Source organism: Orcinus orca, chromosome 3, assembly GCF_937001465.1.
Source record: "Orcinus orca chromosome 3, mOrcOrc1.1, whole genome shotgun sequence".
Lineage (NCBI taxonomy): Eukaryota > Metazoa > Chordata > Mammalia > Artiodactyla > Delphinidae > Orcinus > Orcinus orca.
This window is the reverse complement of record NC_064561.1, coordinates 13,993,837-14,010,331: the sequence shown is the minus strand read 5'-3', so window position 1 is coordinate 14,010,331 and position 16,495 is coordinate 13,993,837. Positions and strand designations below refer to the sequence as shown.

The following is a 16,495-nucleotide window of genomic DNA, read 5'->3' as shown; positions in this document are numbered from 1 at the left end:
TATGGGGAGGGGGAAGGGTAAGCCGTGACAAAGTGAGAGAGTGGCATGGACATATATACACTACCAAACGTAAAATAGCTAGTGGGAAGCAGCCGCATAGCACGGGGAGATCAGCTCGGTGGTTTGTGAGCGCCTAGAGGGGTGGGATAGGGAGGGTGGGAGGGAGGGAGACACAAGAGGGAAGAGATATGGGAACATATGTATATGTATAACTGGTTCACTTTGTTGTAAAGCAGAAAGTAACACACCATTGTAAAGCAATTATACTCCAATAAAGATGTTAAAAAAAAAAGGGGGGTGAGACCAAAAAAAGATGGTAAATCTTCCCAAAAAATACCAATATTTAATTTAATTTCACTAAATGACAAAGATTGTCAGACAGTGTCTCTTCGGGCTGCTATAACAAAGTACCACAGACTGCGTGGCTTTTAAACCACAAAAATGTTAATTCTCAAGTTTAGGAGGCTGGAAGTCCAGAGTGATTAGAGATCAGCATTGTTGGGTGAAGGCTTTCTTCGGGGTTGCAGACTTCTTGTTGCATCCTCACATGGCAGAAGGGGCTGGGGAGTCATGTGGGGTCTCTTTTATAAGAACACTAGGCCCATTCATGAGGGCCCCACCCTGATGACCTAATCACCCCCCAAAGGCCCCCACCTCCTAACACCATTACACTGTGTATTAGGATTCCAACCTGTGAATTTTGGGGAAACACAAACATATAGACTGTAGCACATAGGGCGAAAGTACAAAACCCCACTATGTTGCTGCTTACAAAAGACTCAAATATAAGGACACAAAGTCTGAAAGTAAAAGAATGGAAAGAAGTCATATGAAGCCAATAGAAAACTGGTGTAGCTCTACTATTAGATGAAACAGGGACTTCAAGGCACAAACCATTCCTAGAGATAAAGGGAGGTTTACATTAAGACAAAAGTTTCAGGGAAGAAAAAACACTGGGAAGATAGAACAGTTATAAGTTAGTATCTACCTAATAAATATGCAGAACTCAAAGGAGAAATATAAAATCTACACTCATGATGAGAGATTTTTTTTCAGCTCTCTTTAGTTAATAGGACAAGCAGACTAAAAATTGGTAAAGACACAGATTTAAACAATAAGATTAACAAGCATTCTAACGCATATGCATGGAACAATGCACCAGTGTATCAAGGATGCATATTTTCTCTCAAGAACACATGAAACATTGTCAAAAATTGATCTACACAATGGCATGTGTCAATTATATTCCAATAAAGTTGGGGGGGTGGGGATGACATACATGGTGGACCATAAAGTAAATCTCAACAAAATTTAAATAATTGAAATTAAATTAGAAAGTAATAATAAAAAGTACCTAGAACATGTCTATTATATTAAGAAATTTACAAATACACTTTAAAATCATGGTTCAAAGAAGAAAGTATTTTCAACTGAATGACAATGAAAATACTACATACCAAAACCAGAGGGATATTGCTTAGGCAGTGCTTAGAGAGAAATTTACAGCCTAGAAAGATATTTCAGAAAACCTGGTAATCACCAAAGCAACATCTCAAAAAGTAGAACAATCAAAATCAATCCTAACGAAAGTTAAAATAAGGAAGTAATAAAGAGCAGAAAAAAACAAAATAGAAAAATATAGAGAACAGAGCTAAACGTCTGTTTCAAATCTGGTGAGACTGATCAAGAAAAAAAGAGAAAGCATGAATAACCAAAGTCAGGAATAAAAAGGGGAATGCAGAGAACTGTAAATTTTTCTTCTCTGAATATACACTGACCTCCTTGCTCTCTGCTATTCTGAGAGAATAGCTCACTCCTAAATTCCTGAGTCAACAATTCCGAGAACAGGATGTAACAGGCCCAATGAGCCAAATCAGGAAGAAAAACTAATTTCTGTAAGATTGCAATACCAACCTGACCAAAACCCACCAAAATCGCACTGTTCAGTGCTGCTTTTGTTTCTTTCCCCTATAAAACTGCTTTCATTCCTCAAGTTTGATGAGACGTTCCCTTTCAAACTCTCTGTTGCAACAGTTTGAATAAATTCCCTTTTAGTTGAAGTCTCAGCGAATTTCTAAAGTTTTATGTTACAATTGCTACAGACATTAAAACAATAAGATATTATGTCACAATTTTTTGCCAATAAATTAGAAATTTTATGTGAACTGAGGAAATTCCTAGGGAGGAGAAAAACTTAACCAAAACTCACTAAAGGTCTCACGGCTTATGGATGTGGGGAGTATGGGAAAGACTCTGAAATGAGTTGAGTTCGTATGGAATTCACAGGAGGGGCAAGCGGAGGGAGGAGCAATAAAACAGGAAGGGAAAACCTTAATAAACAGTGAGTTTAGAAAAGGCTTCCATAGGAGTGTGCTCTCTATTTCTAGCAAATTTGTTGGAAAGTGAAAGCCTGAAAAATAATTTCATCTTGGTTTATGTACAGAGACACTAAGGGTGAAATGGTACTGAATACCAGTCATGCAATGCAAGGAACTTTTCCCTCATGAGATTCAAAACTGAGAAATGGTCACCTGAGGATCAGTTAGCTGAGGACAGACAGTGGGGACATGAAGTCTGCATCAGGAACTTAAGGTTTCCCACGGAATTCCCTGGGAGGTCTCTCCATGCCTCTTCCCCAGCCTCAGCTGAGGGCCTTGGCTGGAGACATGCAGAAGGAAGTCAGAATACTTAACTCGATTCTTCTTTCCATTGAGTGTTCCCATTTAGACCTGGCAGATCTTCTCAGGCTATGAATAGTATCAGTTATGCTCAGGAAGGAGTTTGTGTGAATCCCATGTAGAGAGGTGACATAGTGTAGTAGCCAAGAGCACAGTCTCTCCGCCATGAAGCCTGGGTTCAAATAAGGACTCTCACTTATTCCCTGATGACTTTAGACAAGTAACTAAACCTTCTGTTTTTTGCTTGTGTGTCCTCATCTACCTCTTGTTGGGATAATAATAACAACCTCAGAGGTTGTAATGAAGGTTGGAGAAGTTAGTGTTATTAGAGCCCTTAGAACTGTGCCTGGACTGAGAAGCATTTGTAGAAGGGTGTGGGAAGTAAGTCTGGCAGTGTGGTGACCCCTGTCCAAGGACTCGAACATTTGGACACTCAGGCAATGGAATGTAGGCCCTTCCTCAAGCCAAGAAAATCCTCCAAGGACCACCCTACACAATATTTGAGACAAAAATTTTTCTTGGATAAGTTTACTCAGTGGTATCGTGCTTCTAAGCAAGCAATTCACTGTTTCTAAGCAAACATGCTTTGTCTTTTTGATTCTGGAAAAGGGGTCAACAGGAGGAGCCTCCAGCTCTAGTCCAGTGATCAAGAGTATGGGTGGGTCAAGGGCAGCTTCACACTTTCCTTGCTGGCTAGGCAGCCTGCCCACTCATGTTGTACACATTTTGCTCCCCACTTCCTCCCCACCACTATGTTTTCTTGGCAGTAGATGTGCTGGTGATTACTGAAGTAAGGGTTGTTGAGAGCCAAGCTTCCACCATCTTAACCATGGGGTAAGTGTTCCTTAAGTTGTCAGAGGATAAAAGGAGGCCCTGGGACAGGCAGGAGAAGTTCCTCTGGTCTTGGATGCAAACCTTAGGGACAGTATTTCAGTGAATGCAATAATTATGTCTATAATTTCCCCATCTGTAAAATGAGGGAAACGACCTAACTCCCAATGTTGCTTTGAGGATTAATGAAAAAGCACTTTGTATTTTTGTAAAACTTCATACGAACATTATTGTCAAGTTAACTAATGATCTATCCCATTGTTTTAAAGTTAAAGGAAGGTAATAACGAAGATGAGAGCAAAAATCAATGAAACAGAAAGCAACACAACAGAGAGGATCAAAAGTCAAGGTTGGTACTTTAAAAAGAGAATTCAAATTGGTAGACCTCTGGTGTGATAAGAAAGAACAGAAAACACAGATAATTACAACAGATCCCATACGTTATTTAGAAGTATATTTTTAATTTCTAAACATATAAGGACTTCTTAGTTATATTTTTTGTTATAACACTGTGGTCAGAAATCATACTCTATATGATTGCTATCCATTGAAGTTTGTTGAGATTTGTTTATGGCCCAGTGTGTATTTGACTTTAGTGAAGGTTCCACAGGCACTGGAAAAGAACATGTGTTCTGCAAATGCTGGGTGCAGTCACCTAGATAAAGACATTAGATCAATTTTGTAATGTATTGTTCAAATCTTCTCTGCTCCTTATGAATTTTTATCTGCTTGTTCTATTGATTAATGAGATAATTGTTGAGTTATCCATTTCTATTTATAGTTCTGTGAATTTTGCTTTATATATTTGAAGTCATGTTATTAGGTGCATGAAAATACAGAATTGTTATATCTTCCTGGTGTATTGAAACTTTAAGAAGTAAAACTCCATCTGTAGTAATGCCTTTGGCTTATTTAGGCTATTTTTTTTTTCTGGTATTAATAACATCAGCTTCTTTTTGATTATTGTTACCTGGCATAGCTCTTTCCATCCTTTCACTTTCAACCTTTCTGTGTCCTTATTTTAAATATGCCTCTTGGAAATAGCATATAGTTGTTGTTGTTTTAAGTTTGATAACTTTTTTTAAGAAGAGCATTAGGTCTTTAATATACAAGTTCTGTTATGTTTTGGTTTCAGTCTTATTCACTGATTTTATTTATCCCACATAATCTTAAGTCCTGTTATCTCTTTTCTTGCTTTCAGGTTGGATTAGAATTATTCTATTAGAATTCTATCACAATTATTCTATTATTCTATTTTTCCCTCTGTTGATTTGGAAGTTGTACAGTTTTTCCATTCTTTTAATGGGCAAGGAATTAAAAGATCCATTCTTGACTTATCAAAGCCTAGTGATAATTGATACTTTTTTTTTTTTTTTTTTGCGGTACGCGGGCCTCTCACTGTTGTGGCCTCTCCCGTTGCGGAGCACAGGCTCTGGACGCGCAGGCTCAGCGGCTATGGCTCACGGACCCAGCCGCTCCGCGGCATGTGGGATCTTCCCGGACCGGGGCACAAACCCGCGTCCCCTGCATCGGCAGGTGGACTCTCAACCACTGCGCCACCAGGGAAGCCCGATAACTGATACTTTTATCTTCATCCTAGACAATGCAAGGATCTTAGAATACTTTAACTATTTATTTCATCTTATATGCTATTGTTTTTGTGAATTTTAATTATGTATGTATAAATGTATAGCTATGTATTAAAATACATTATTATTATTTTCTACACCAAATATTTATTTAGATTTATCCATATATTTACTGTTATAATTACTTTCCATTGCTCTTCATTCTTCTCTCCCTCCCTAACCTTCCTTGTGCGGTCATTTTCCTTGTGTCTGAAAAACTTTCTTTAGAACATTCTGTCCTGTTAGAGGTAGAACCTTCCCACTTTTGTTTGCCTAAAAACAGTTTATTCCACTTTTGTTCTTTTTTGGAATTGAATAATGCCATTTATTTTATTTTTTTATTACTTAATTAATTTGGCTGTGTTGGGTCTTAGTTGCGGCATGAAGGATCTTTCGTTGTGGTGCACGGGCTTCTCTCTAGTTGTGGCACATGGGCTCCAGAGCATGCGAGCTCAGCAGCTGTGGCGCGCGGTCTTAGTTGCCCTGCATCATGTGGGATCTTAGTTCCCCAACCAGGGATCAAACCCACGTTCCCTGCATTGGAAGGCGGATTCTTAACCACGGGACCACCAGGGAAGTTCCCCACCTTCGATCTTAACAGATATTTTTTCTGGGAATAGAATTCTAGGTTGAGCATCACATTCTTTTGTCACATTGGAGGCATCAAGCCACCAATTTCTGACTTCTTCTCTAGCTGGTGAGCAGTCAGCTGTTCATCTGCCTGTTTAATATGTTCTTTTGTTAATGGCTTCTTTAAGATTTTTTCTCTGTCTTTAGTTTATTCCAGTTTTACTATGATATGTTTAGGTATGGATTACCTTTTTAGTAAGTAATCCTGCTTGGGATTCTTAGGGCTGTTAAATTTGTAGATATGTATCTTTCTTCAGTTTTGGTAAATCTTCAGCCATTGTGTGCTTGAATATTAGTTCTCTACCATTATCTTTCTCTTTCCTTCTGGGACTCCAAATAAAGGTATGTTAGACCTTCTCACTGTATCTCTTATGCCTCTTAATCTCTCATTTCCATCCCTTTGTCCCCTCACTCCCTACCCAGGCTTCATTCTGGATATAACTTATCTTCCAGTTCACTGTGTAATCTGCTATTAAATATATACTATAGGGCTTCCCTGGTGGCGCAGTGGTTGAGAGTCCGCCTGCCGATGCAGGGGACACGGGTTCGTGCCCCCGTCCGGGAAGATCCCACATGCCGCGGAGCAGCTGGGCCCGTGAGCCATGGCCGCTGAGCCTGCGCGTCCGGAGCCTGTGCTCCGCAACGGGAGAGGCCACAACAGTGAGAGGCCCGCGTACCGCAAAAAAAAAAAAAAAAAATATATATATATATATATATATATATATATATACTATACTTTTCAGTTATGGACTTTCCATCTGCCTCCTTTCTTGTAATTTGCCAAATTCTCAAATTTGTCTTTTATTTCCTTAAGCATTGTTATTTTAAAATCTGTCTCTGTATCAGCCTTCTCTGATCCCTGAGTATGTCACCAATCCCTTGCATTAGATTCCCTCCATCCAAATACTTAGAGTGGTTTATATGTTCCTGGTTGGAACCTGACTGTCACACTGCTATATGGCAAGCTCTCAACGCTGTGCCTTATAACTTTCTACAGGATTCTTTCACAGCCTTTCCTTAGACTTTTAAAATCTTCTAGCAAGAGGGAACTTGGTTCAAGACCTTTAGAAGTTGTGATCTAAAGCCGAGTAACTCACTGCATATTTTATACCATAATTTATTTAACCAGTCACCTAATGATAAACACTTCAGTTATTTCCAGTTTTTTTCTAGTATAAACAGTACTGCAATAAAATATATTTCCTTACCCTCAGCAGAATTGCTAAGAAGAATTTGCTTTAAAACTTTTGATAGATATTGTAAAATTGCCTTCCAAAAATATTACAACTTATAATTCCAACCATGGTGTGTGAAACTTTGTTTCCCATACCTTCACCAACACTAGGTGTTACACACGTTTTTCACCTTTGCCAAGCTGATATTTGACAAATGGTATCTTGCTGGGTTTTTTTTTTTTTCAAAATTAAAACAAAATCTTGAAATAGTCTCAAAGAAAAATGGAAATGATAGTTTAAAACTGTTTTTTTCCCTGAATCATTTGAGAATTAAGTTCCTAACAAGGCAGCTCATTACATCTGAATACTTTTAGTGTATATTTCCTACAAGAAAGGACCTCCTACATCACCACCACACAACCATCAAAATCAGGAAATTAACATGGATTCATTATTATGAATGCTCTGACTCCATCCAGATTTCTTTAATTGTTCCAATAATGTCCTTTGGAATAAAAAGACCCAGTTTAGAATTGTGCACTGCTAATTCATTTTTGCTTCTTTTTAGTTTCTTTCAATCTAGAATAGAGCCTTAGTCCTATTCTCAAACTTGAGCAAGTGTCAGAATCACATGGAGGGCTTGTTAAACACAGACTGCTGGGCCCCAGAGTTTCTGATTCAGTAGGTCTGGGTTGGCTGAGAATTTGCATTTCTATAAGTTCTTAGGAGAGGCAGATTCTGTTGGTCTGGGGACCACATTTTGGGAACTGCTGTTCTAGAACCTCCCCACATTAAAATCCTCCAGCCCTGACTGGTTCCCACGAGTTCACGAGGCAGTCCATAGGCTTGTGCATAAGATGGAAAGTCAACACATAGTCTCATCTTCTTAAAATTTAAAATAATGCTTCATACCATTAATAGGTACTTCTTTAAAAAAGGAATTACCAAATTTGGTTGTATTAGTTTCCACTTGCTGCTGTAACAAATCTCCAAAATTTGATGGCTTAAAACAATATAAATATATTATCTTAGAGTTCTGGAAATCAGAAATCTGAAATGGGTCTTAAATCTGAAATTGTGCTAAAACCAAGGTATCAGCAGGAGTTGCATTCTTTTTGGAGGCTTTAGAGGAGAATCCATTCCTTGTCCTCTTTAGCTTCTACAGGCTGCCTGAGTTCCTTAGCTCATGGCCCGCTTCCATCTTCAAAGCAAACAATGCCCAGACAAGTCTTTCTCATGCTGCATCCCTCTGATACTGACTAACTCTCCTGCCTCCCTCTTTCACTTATAAGGACCCTTGTGATTACACTGGACCCAGGGGGATAATGCAGAATAACTACCTCATATCAAGATCCTAAACATCTGCAAAGTCCTTTTGCCATGTAAGGTAACATATTCACAGGTTCTAGGGATTAGGATGTGGACATCTTTGGGGTCCATTTTTCTGCCTACCACAGTGGTGAAAACCACTAGCTGTGTATCCAAACTCTGTTCTCTCCTGTGGGCACACAGCTAGACTAACATCTTCCAGCCCTTTTTATTGTTGGTTGAGGACACATGACTCAGATCCCTCCAAAGGAATGTGAACAGAAATGTGTGTTCCTTCCATGCCAGGTCCATGAGAACCTCCTTTGCATGCTCTGCATGTTCCCATTTTCTCTAGACCTTAGAGGATGGTGGAGCCTGTGTGCCTACATGATCAACAAGAGGGGAACTACCCACTAACCTGGATACCCGTCCTGGACTGCTAAGGGTACAAGAATTAAATTTCTATAGCATAGAGACTACACTGTAGAGCCATTGTATTTTGAGTCTACTTGTTATAGAACTTAGTCCTAACTAATACACTAACAAATGAGCATATTTTTTTTGAATTTTATTTTATTATTTTTTATAAATACACTAACAAATGAGCATATTTATTTTTTTTTTAATTTTATTTTATTATTTTTTATACAGCTGGTTCTTATTAGTTATCTATATTATACATATTAGTGTATATAGGTCAATCCCAATCTCCCAGTTCATCCCACCACCAGAGAATATTTCTTGATTCTCAATGCCCATTTTTCATAAGACCTAACCTCCTATTTCCCTAAGAAGACTGAGGTCATCTGAAATAGGCAACCACAATTTTTCACCTCTCCCCTTCAAACATTTATTGTGCAACAGGTACAGGGCAGGTACACTACTAAGATCAGTGATACCTGCTTTTTATTTTTTATCTCTTTGAGCATACTTTACTCTCTTTCTTGTTGCCTTTTCCAAACCAGGTCCCCTTCCTTCAACTCTACTCCCCTCCCCACCTTCTCAACTTTCTCCTCTCCACTGGCTCCCTAGCTTCCACTTTCAAACATGCTGGCTTTGACCCCAGTGTTAAGTCAGCCTTCCTTTACTCTGTTGTACCCTGACATACTTCTCTTTTCATGTGCTTCCTTGCACTGTCAGACTTCAGGGAAGAGTGGATGACAGCTGGGGCCTCACTTTTCTCCCGCTCTACATCTCTTTTCCACCATTCAATCAGGTTTCCACATCTGCTTATCTAACTGAAATTTCCTGAGCCCCTCCTTGGTGCTAGGGATGAGGCAAGAGTGAGAGGGTTGCTACCGTTATGCTGCTTCGTTCCAGTATGTAAAACCATTAGATGGTCATGACAATGACAGGGAGACATGTAAGCAATGGTGGTAGAAAGGATAGAAATCCAGAGGTAGGAGGGAGTGGAGACTGACCTGGTTTGGAGGCTCAGGGAAAGACAAAATGAAGAGGCACTGTTCAAGCTGACAGCTGAGGGCTGATGGCTAGGTTGAGTAGGTGTTAGCCAAGCAAAGGAGGAGGGAGAAATTTACAGGTAGATGGACGCACAGCTGGAGAAAGACTGACTTTGGAAGGCACCAGCAAGCACACATGGTAATTGGGGTCAAGAACGGGTGTGAAAGAGAGAAGGGGAATACTCTGGGGACGGGGTAGGGGGTGGGGGCTAGGAGTTGGTGGTGGGGTAAGGAGAGGAGTTGTTAGGGAGCAAGATGAGGCATGGGGGGTCTGGGGGGGGCGCTCCTGAAGTCATAGCTCAGACCCCAATCCCTGCCGCTGCACTTTCGGAGCCCCCAGAAATGCAGTCCAGACCACCCTCTCCCTGCTCCACAGCCCTAGGAAGCAGGGGACTCAGATTTTGACTAAAGGCCCATTCTAGCTTATCAACCCATGAGAGAAACCAAGAAGAAGGATAGCTTGTTTTCCAATGATTTTTCCCCTGGCTGCCCTGCCTCCTGCAGAGGAGAGGGCCTGCATGTGCGGGGCTGCTAGCCAGGAAGCCCTGGATCTGATTCACTCTCCTGAGGTCCTAAGCGCCAAGCTGTCCTGGGGCCGCCCCACAAAGATCCCAGATCTGGGAGTGAGGTGGACTGCGAGCACTGCAGAAGGAGCTCTTGGCACATAACGACTCCACCCATATCCTTCATTTAGAGACAGACAAACACTAGCATAGGTTTTGTTTGTTTTTTTTTTTTTTTTGGCGGTACGCGGGCCTCTCACTGTTGTGGCCTCTCCCGTTGCGGAGCACAGGCTCCGGACGCACAGGCCCAGCGGCCATGGCTCACGGGCCCAGCCGCTCCGCAGCATGTGGGATCTTCCCGGACCGGGGCACGAACCCGCGTCCCCTGCATCGGCAGGCGGACTCTCAACCACTGCGCCACCAGGGAAGCCCACTAGCGTAGCTTTTAACAGCTCGAGGCCATGTCCCTGAGGATGACTACTCCAGCCCCCCTGAAGTTCCTGCCTGGGAAAACTCAAAAGAATGTTCTGTTTGTTCCAGCCAACACTTGAAGATAGGGTCCCTGTCTCCCAGTCTCTGTAGGACGATAGGAGCCTAGCTTCCATAAACGTCAGTTAGCAAATCCCAATGGCTTAATCACGCTTTTTGTTTGTTTCCATTTCCCTGACTCTGCTCCCACCCTTCCTCATTTCCTCCTCCCTGCTCCCTCATTCTCTCTTTAAAATGTCCAGTTTTACACAAATTGAAGTAGCGTTTAGTTTACACTGGACCCTCTTCCCTATTGCCATAGTTATCGAATAAAATCTGTTCTTCCTGCTTTGATTAGTATCTAGCTTTTTCTCTGACAGCTGGAAAGTGGTATTTCACCCACCTCCCCCATCACCACCAATTAGAATGGTGACGGATGCTTTAAGTGAGATCTTAAATGAAGGTAGTTTAGATAAGATGAAGGTCTGAAACAGCAGCTCAGGGCTGCTATGGTGGCTCTGCAATCTTCAGGGACTCAGGCTCCCATTATCTTGTTACTCAGCCTTCCTTCCTGTGGGCCAAGGAGGCTACCCCAGATCCAGCCTGCATTCCAGTCAGCAGGACCTTCCTGGAGGAGCAGGATGTGACAGGCACACTTGGCTCAAGGGGAGATCAGCATTTGCCTTGAGGGGAGTCCTGGAAATGGGGTGGGGGCAGCCGTGACACCTGACAAATACCATTCTCACGTCAGAAGAAGAGCCAAATATGGGGATAACTAGCCCCCCCCTCCCATCCCACCTCACCTAGTACCTCTGAGGACACTGGGTGAAAGGGGACTTTGGTGGTAATTACTGGGGGAGAGTGAAGATGTAGCGCATCCATCGTGAAGACATTTCATGAGGAAACCCAGTAACTGCCCTTGAAGCAAAATGGAATTTTTCAGTCTTGGTATTCTTATTTTCTCCTGAGGTTGAGAACTGTTAGGTATGAGTGCGGTGGGGGGAGATTGGGTGGGGGGAGGGTGGGAAAGCAGATGAACTTCCTATGTGAGGAGGTGGAGCCTGGCTGTGGACAGCACCACCACCACTCACCTCAGATTCCCCTGACTGAGTCAGAATGGCCATGGCCAGGGCTTCAGGCCTAGTTCCAAGTTGTAACAAGTGCTTCGGGCCGAGTCACCTCACTGATGCGAGCGTCTCTCTTTAAGCAGAAAAACTAATTTCTCAGACAGAAATTTAGATAGAAACCTCAAATAGGTGATAGGGGAGCTTCTCAGGTAGAGAATAGAAAACTGGGGTGTTGCCCACTGGGTCAGATTCTTATGAAGGATTTGAATAACCTCCAAAGAGTAGGTATGGCAGAGACTCCTAGCTACTCAGAGGCACCCGGTGTAATCAGATCCCTCCCTGCAGTTTCTGGCAGGGCATGTGCCCAGCTTCCCTTCAAGCTTTTGGACAAAGGGATGTGAGCAGGATTGAAGGACAACTTTCAGGTAATGTCCTTAAAAAAAAAAAGCTTTCTAGCCCTCTGCTTCTTCTGCCCCTTCCACCTGGCTGGGAAAGGGGACAACTGAAGTGGCACTGGAGTGACATCTTGGATCCACAGGTGGATGCCATGTATCGATGATGGCAATGCCAACATTCCTGCCTCAGTACCCAGTGACCTCGTGGAGCGGTTCAGCTAGTGCTCTGTACCGTCTACCTGCCCATCTCTGTACTGTTACCTAAAAGAGAAACGGAGGCCTGTCTTGTTAAAGCCAATGTGTTTGGGGTCTTTTTGTACAAGTGGCTTAGCCAGTTGCCTAACTAGAAAACCAAGTCTAAAAGGAGCACTGTTTGATACCCTCTACATTACTTACTCCAAACCTTCAGCAACACTCAACTTATGAAAGACCATGTTGCTTATTATGACACATGTCCCATGTGGCTTTGGCCCACTTTTAAAGCTTCCTCAGTTCCACCCCAATGGAGAGATCTGTAGCCTGGCTGGCTGAGAGTATCAGAAAAGTTGGTTTGTCCAATCAGTCAGATGCTAATTTATAAACTGACACAGAACCACCAAGAAAATTAGTAGAAAATATGATTTCTGTTCCTTTTTCTCCTTGCCTCGTTTCCTGCCAACTCCCACCTTTTCTTTATTCCTATCACTCTTCCTCACTTCTCTTTCCCCTTGGATTTTCTCTGGAGTGCCTAAATAAGTTGTTCAAACATGCGCCATTGCATGGGTCATCAGTGATGGCTCATGGAAAAGTAGGAAGGCAAAGCATCCCGGGCACAGCTGACTGCTGGCAACTCAAGTGCCAGGAGATGGTGAAACCACATGAGAACTATCCACTGTAGCAGGGAATTTTCTTCTTGTTGATACACTGCTCAGTTTCAGAAGGAAAACAGAAAGGGTGGAGAGTCACCTGCAAATAAAAAGCATCAGTAAAAATACTGATACGTAGAGTGTTCAGTGAACCTTGTTTTCAAATTGAAAACTTAATAATTGTCACCATCTGTCAGGCGTAAGTCTAGGTGTCTCACATATATGATCTCTTAATTTTTACAGATCCACTCAAGGTAACCATTCTTATCCCCATTTTACGAATTAGAAAACTTGAGTTCAGATGAGTAAGGTTTGGGATTTGAACCCACCCTTTGACTCCCCCCCCACCCCCGCCGCCATATCACTCTGCCTCCCACTTTAGACAAGAAATATAAAGTGTTAAAAACTAGCCTTGGAAGATGTGATGTTTAATTTCATATGTCAGCTTGGCTGGGCCATGGTGCCTAGATATTTGGTTAAACATTATTTTAGATGTTTCTGTCAGAGTCTTTTTGGATGAGATTTACAAACTGATTGACTTTAATATGGGTGGGCCTTGTCCAATCAGCTGAAGGCCTGTGTGGTGCAGAAAGACTGACCTCCCCTGAGCTAGAAGGAATTGTGCCAGCTGTGAGCCTTTGGACTTGAACTGCAACATCAACTCTTTCCTGCAGCTCTCCAGCCTGCTGGCCCACCCTGCAGGTTTTGGACTTGCCAGCCTCTGTAATTGCATGAGCCATTTCCTTAAAATCAATCACTCTCTTCTCCTTTTCTTCTTCCTCCCTCCTCCCCCTCCTCCTTCTCCCTCTCTTCCCTTTTTCTTCTTCTTCCTCTTCCCCTTCCTCTTCCCCTTCTTCTTCCTCTTCCCCTTCTTCTTCCTCTTCCCCTTCTTCTTCCTCTTCCCCTTCTTCTTCTCCTCCTCTCCCTCCTCCTCCTTCTCCTCCTTCTTCTTCCTCTTCCTCTCTCTCTCACGCACGATAAGTAGATAGATAGATAGACAGACAGACAGACACATGCTCTTTATTCTGTTTCTATGGAGAAGCCCAACTAATACGAGGAGGAGAGAGAATTATAAAATGGAGGGAAGAAAACAGTGTTCTCAGAAATGAATGGTGGTAGACTGCAACCGACAAGAATCGGAGGAAGTGAAGGAAGTTGACTTACTGCTGTATGCTGCTCTGAACTGCTTTCCTGCAAATTTCAGGGATTACTCTGGGGATGGCACAACCACACACATACTCAGGAGGTAAGTGAGCTAATCTAAAAAGGCTGAGGCCAGAACAGAGTCCTCTCCTCGTTTATAACTATGCATCTGTGGCAGAGTTCCTCTTCCTGGCTTTGTAGGAGGACTACTATTCCCACTTTCCTTTGCAGTTAAGGGTGATCACGTGACTGAGTTCTGGCCAAGGAAATGTGGATGGTGTGATATAAGCTACTTCCTGGCTTGGCACATAAAAAATTCTGTAATCTTCCAGCTCTCTCTTCCACTGTTCCCGAAACCTGGGAAGTTTATATTTCAAAATTAGTTGACTAGAAGATGTAGGAGGGCCACCAGCACCATATTAGACTTCGCATGAGCAAGAAATAGACCTTTAAGCACATTAACTCACTGAGATTTGGGGTTTATTTGTTCCCTTCTCTAGGCTACTCTGTCCTAAGGAAGGCAACATCCATTAGTCTCTGTCTTGCTTTTGCTCATTGTCACTTCCTCCAAGGCCTAGCACAATGCCTGGCACAGAGAAGACACTCAGTAAATACTTGTTGAATGAATGAATGAATGTGTACTAGCTAACTATGGTTCTAAGATGCCGTTACAGAGATGCAAAAATCCAGCAGTGTAAATGACATACGTGTAACAGTCCAGAGGTAGGACTGGCTGTACCATCTGCCTCTGGGCCAGATGACTGCTGCAGTCCCACCATGCCCCCAGGTGATGGGCAGGGGAAAGACAGGGCATTCCCAATCCTTACAAGGGCAAGGCTGCACACATTGCTTCCCCTCGCATCCCTTTGGCCAAAACTTAGTTGCAAGGACACACCAAGCTGCAAGGAAGGCTGAGGTCAATTGAATGATCTGCCTGCAATTCTTCCTCTCCTCCCGACTCTTGGCAATGTTCCCCAGGATGGAGAGTACTTCCCTACCCCATTGATCTTGGGCTTCGGCCAGAGGCATATGTGGCAGAAGCGACCGTATATCAGTTCTGAGCCAGGGCCTTAAATGGCCCCTTGTGTTTCTGTTCGCCCTACCGGCACAGCTGCCACCCTACATTGAGAAGAGCCTGCCCCAGGTAGCCATTGGTCCAGAGGATGAGAGACAAGTGGAGCAGCCCTAAATCAGTTCATAGCCTGAAGCAGAGCTGCCTCTGCTGATCTGAAAGAAAAATAAATGGCTTTTTTGGGAAACTACTGAGACTTTGGGGTTGCTTATTACGCAGCATTAATGCAGCAGAAACCTAATGCTGTGGTCATGAACTCAGCCTTAACCAAAGAGTTCTACCATTAAATATGGGAAAATGAGCATTATTAGTGTACTATGACCATTCTGTGGGTATAAGAAGGACCCCTCCCTGGATGGAGCAGAAACAACCTGACCTGTGGGGGACTCCTTTCTGAGTCCAGAGCATTGCCTAGCCAGCCTAGTTAGCATGAATATAATGTGAGGTGGCACGCTTTCCTGGGACTCTGTCATGGGTGGAGGCACTGAAGGTTGGCTAACCTGGGGCCAGTCACCTTGGTGAGAGCAGAAGGGGGCGTGGGGGTAGCAATTCTGTCTGGAGGCATCTTGGGAATAAAGTGCTAGTTGTGGTGATAATAGAAAACTCTGTCAAAACAAATGCAATAGTCACATTAACAAAAATAGTTTGCGAGGAGTTTTCCCGATGAGTCAAGAGGTGGTGCTAATAATAGAAGCCTGAAATAACTGTGTATATTACTATATTTGTTAATTCGTGTCTATCTGTTGCCAATACAGCTGTAGAGAATGATGCTATTCGTATCTGAATCCTATACGAGATTTGCAATGCATGGAAAAGATAACTGATGCCTCTATCAGATCAATCAAAATTTACGTCTAAAATACATTTTCTCCATGGTGCCTCAGTGCCTCAATACTCACAGTTTGCGCCCTGGAAAGGTTTTTCAAAGGAAGCGGCTCTGTACTGCTCGCTGGTTATTCTGCCAGCTAAGAATTGAGGTGTGCGTAATGGCATCAAATATTTTCTCCTTGGGAAATTGCTAGAGACCTGCAAGAGGTAAAAAGCTTTTGAAAGCATAGCAATTTGGGTGTGACTATCCATTTTGAGGTGGATGAATTAATCCCTGATAAAGTATTGGCTGCTTACTGGAAAATGAGGAAAATAAAACATGGTTTAAAACGTTTCTTCAAATGTGTATATATCCTACATTTTACCTAGATTTTTTCGGTGTTTATCTCCCGACATTTTATTGTGAAAATTTAAAAACACTTAACAAGTACGTTATGCCTTCCACCTAGATACAATGGTTGTTA

At 42.5% G+C, this 16,495-nt stretch overlaps 2 protein-coding genes across 5 annotated transcripts in view; both read left to right on the top strand.

Moving 5' to 3' along the window:
• MGAT1 (alpha-1,3-mannosyl-glycoprotein 2-beta-N-acetylglucosaminyltransferase) overlaps positions 1-16,495 on the top strand; it is a 65,380-nt gene that overhangs the window by 7,833 nt on the left and 41,052 nt on the right. Inside the window, exon 2 of one of the 3 annotated variants that reach the window (XM_049708590.1) lies at positions 3,779-3,858. The exons of 1 other annotated variant lie outside the window; for it this stretch is intronic. The gene's annotated coding sequence lies outside the window, so the exon portion shown is untranslated. Of the gene's footprint in view, positions 1-3,778; positions 3,859-14,108; positions 14,235-16,495 lie in introns of those variants that run through there. One more of the 3 variants, XM_049708591.1, reaches the window with a different exon arrangement.
• ZFP62 (ZFP62 zinc finger protein) overlaps positions 1-16,495 on the top strand; it is a 40,184-nt gene that overhangs the window by 17,915 nt on the left and 5,774 nt on the right. Inside the window, exons 3-4 of one of the 2 annotated variants that reach the window (XR_007476770.1) lie at positions 3,779-3,858; positions 14,031-16,365. The gene's annotated coding sequence lies outside the window, so the exon portion shown is untranslated. Of the gene's footprint in view, positions 1-3,778; positions 3,859-14,030; positions 16,366-16,495 lie in introns of those variants that run through there. The other variant, XR_004475567.2, reaches the window with a different exon arrangement.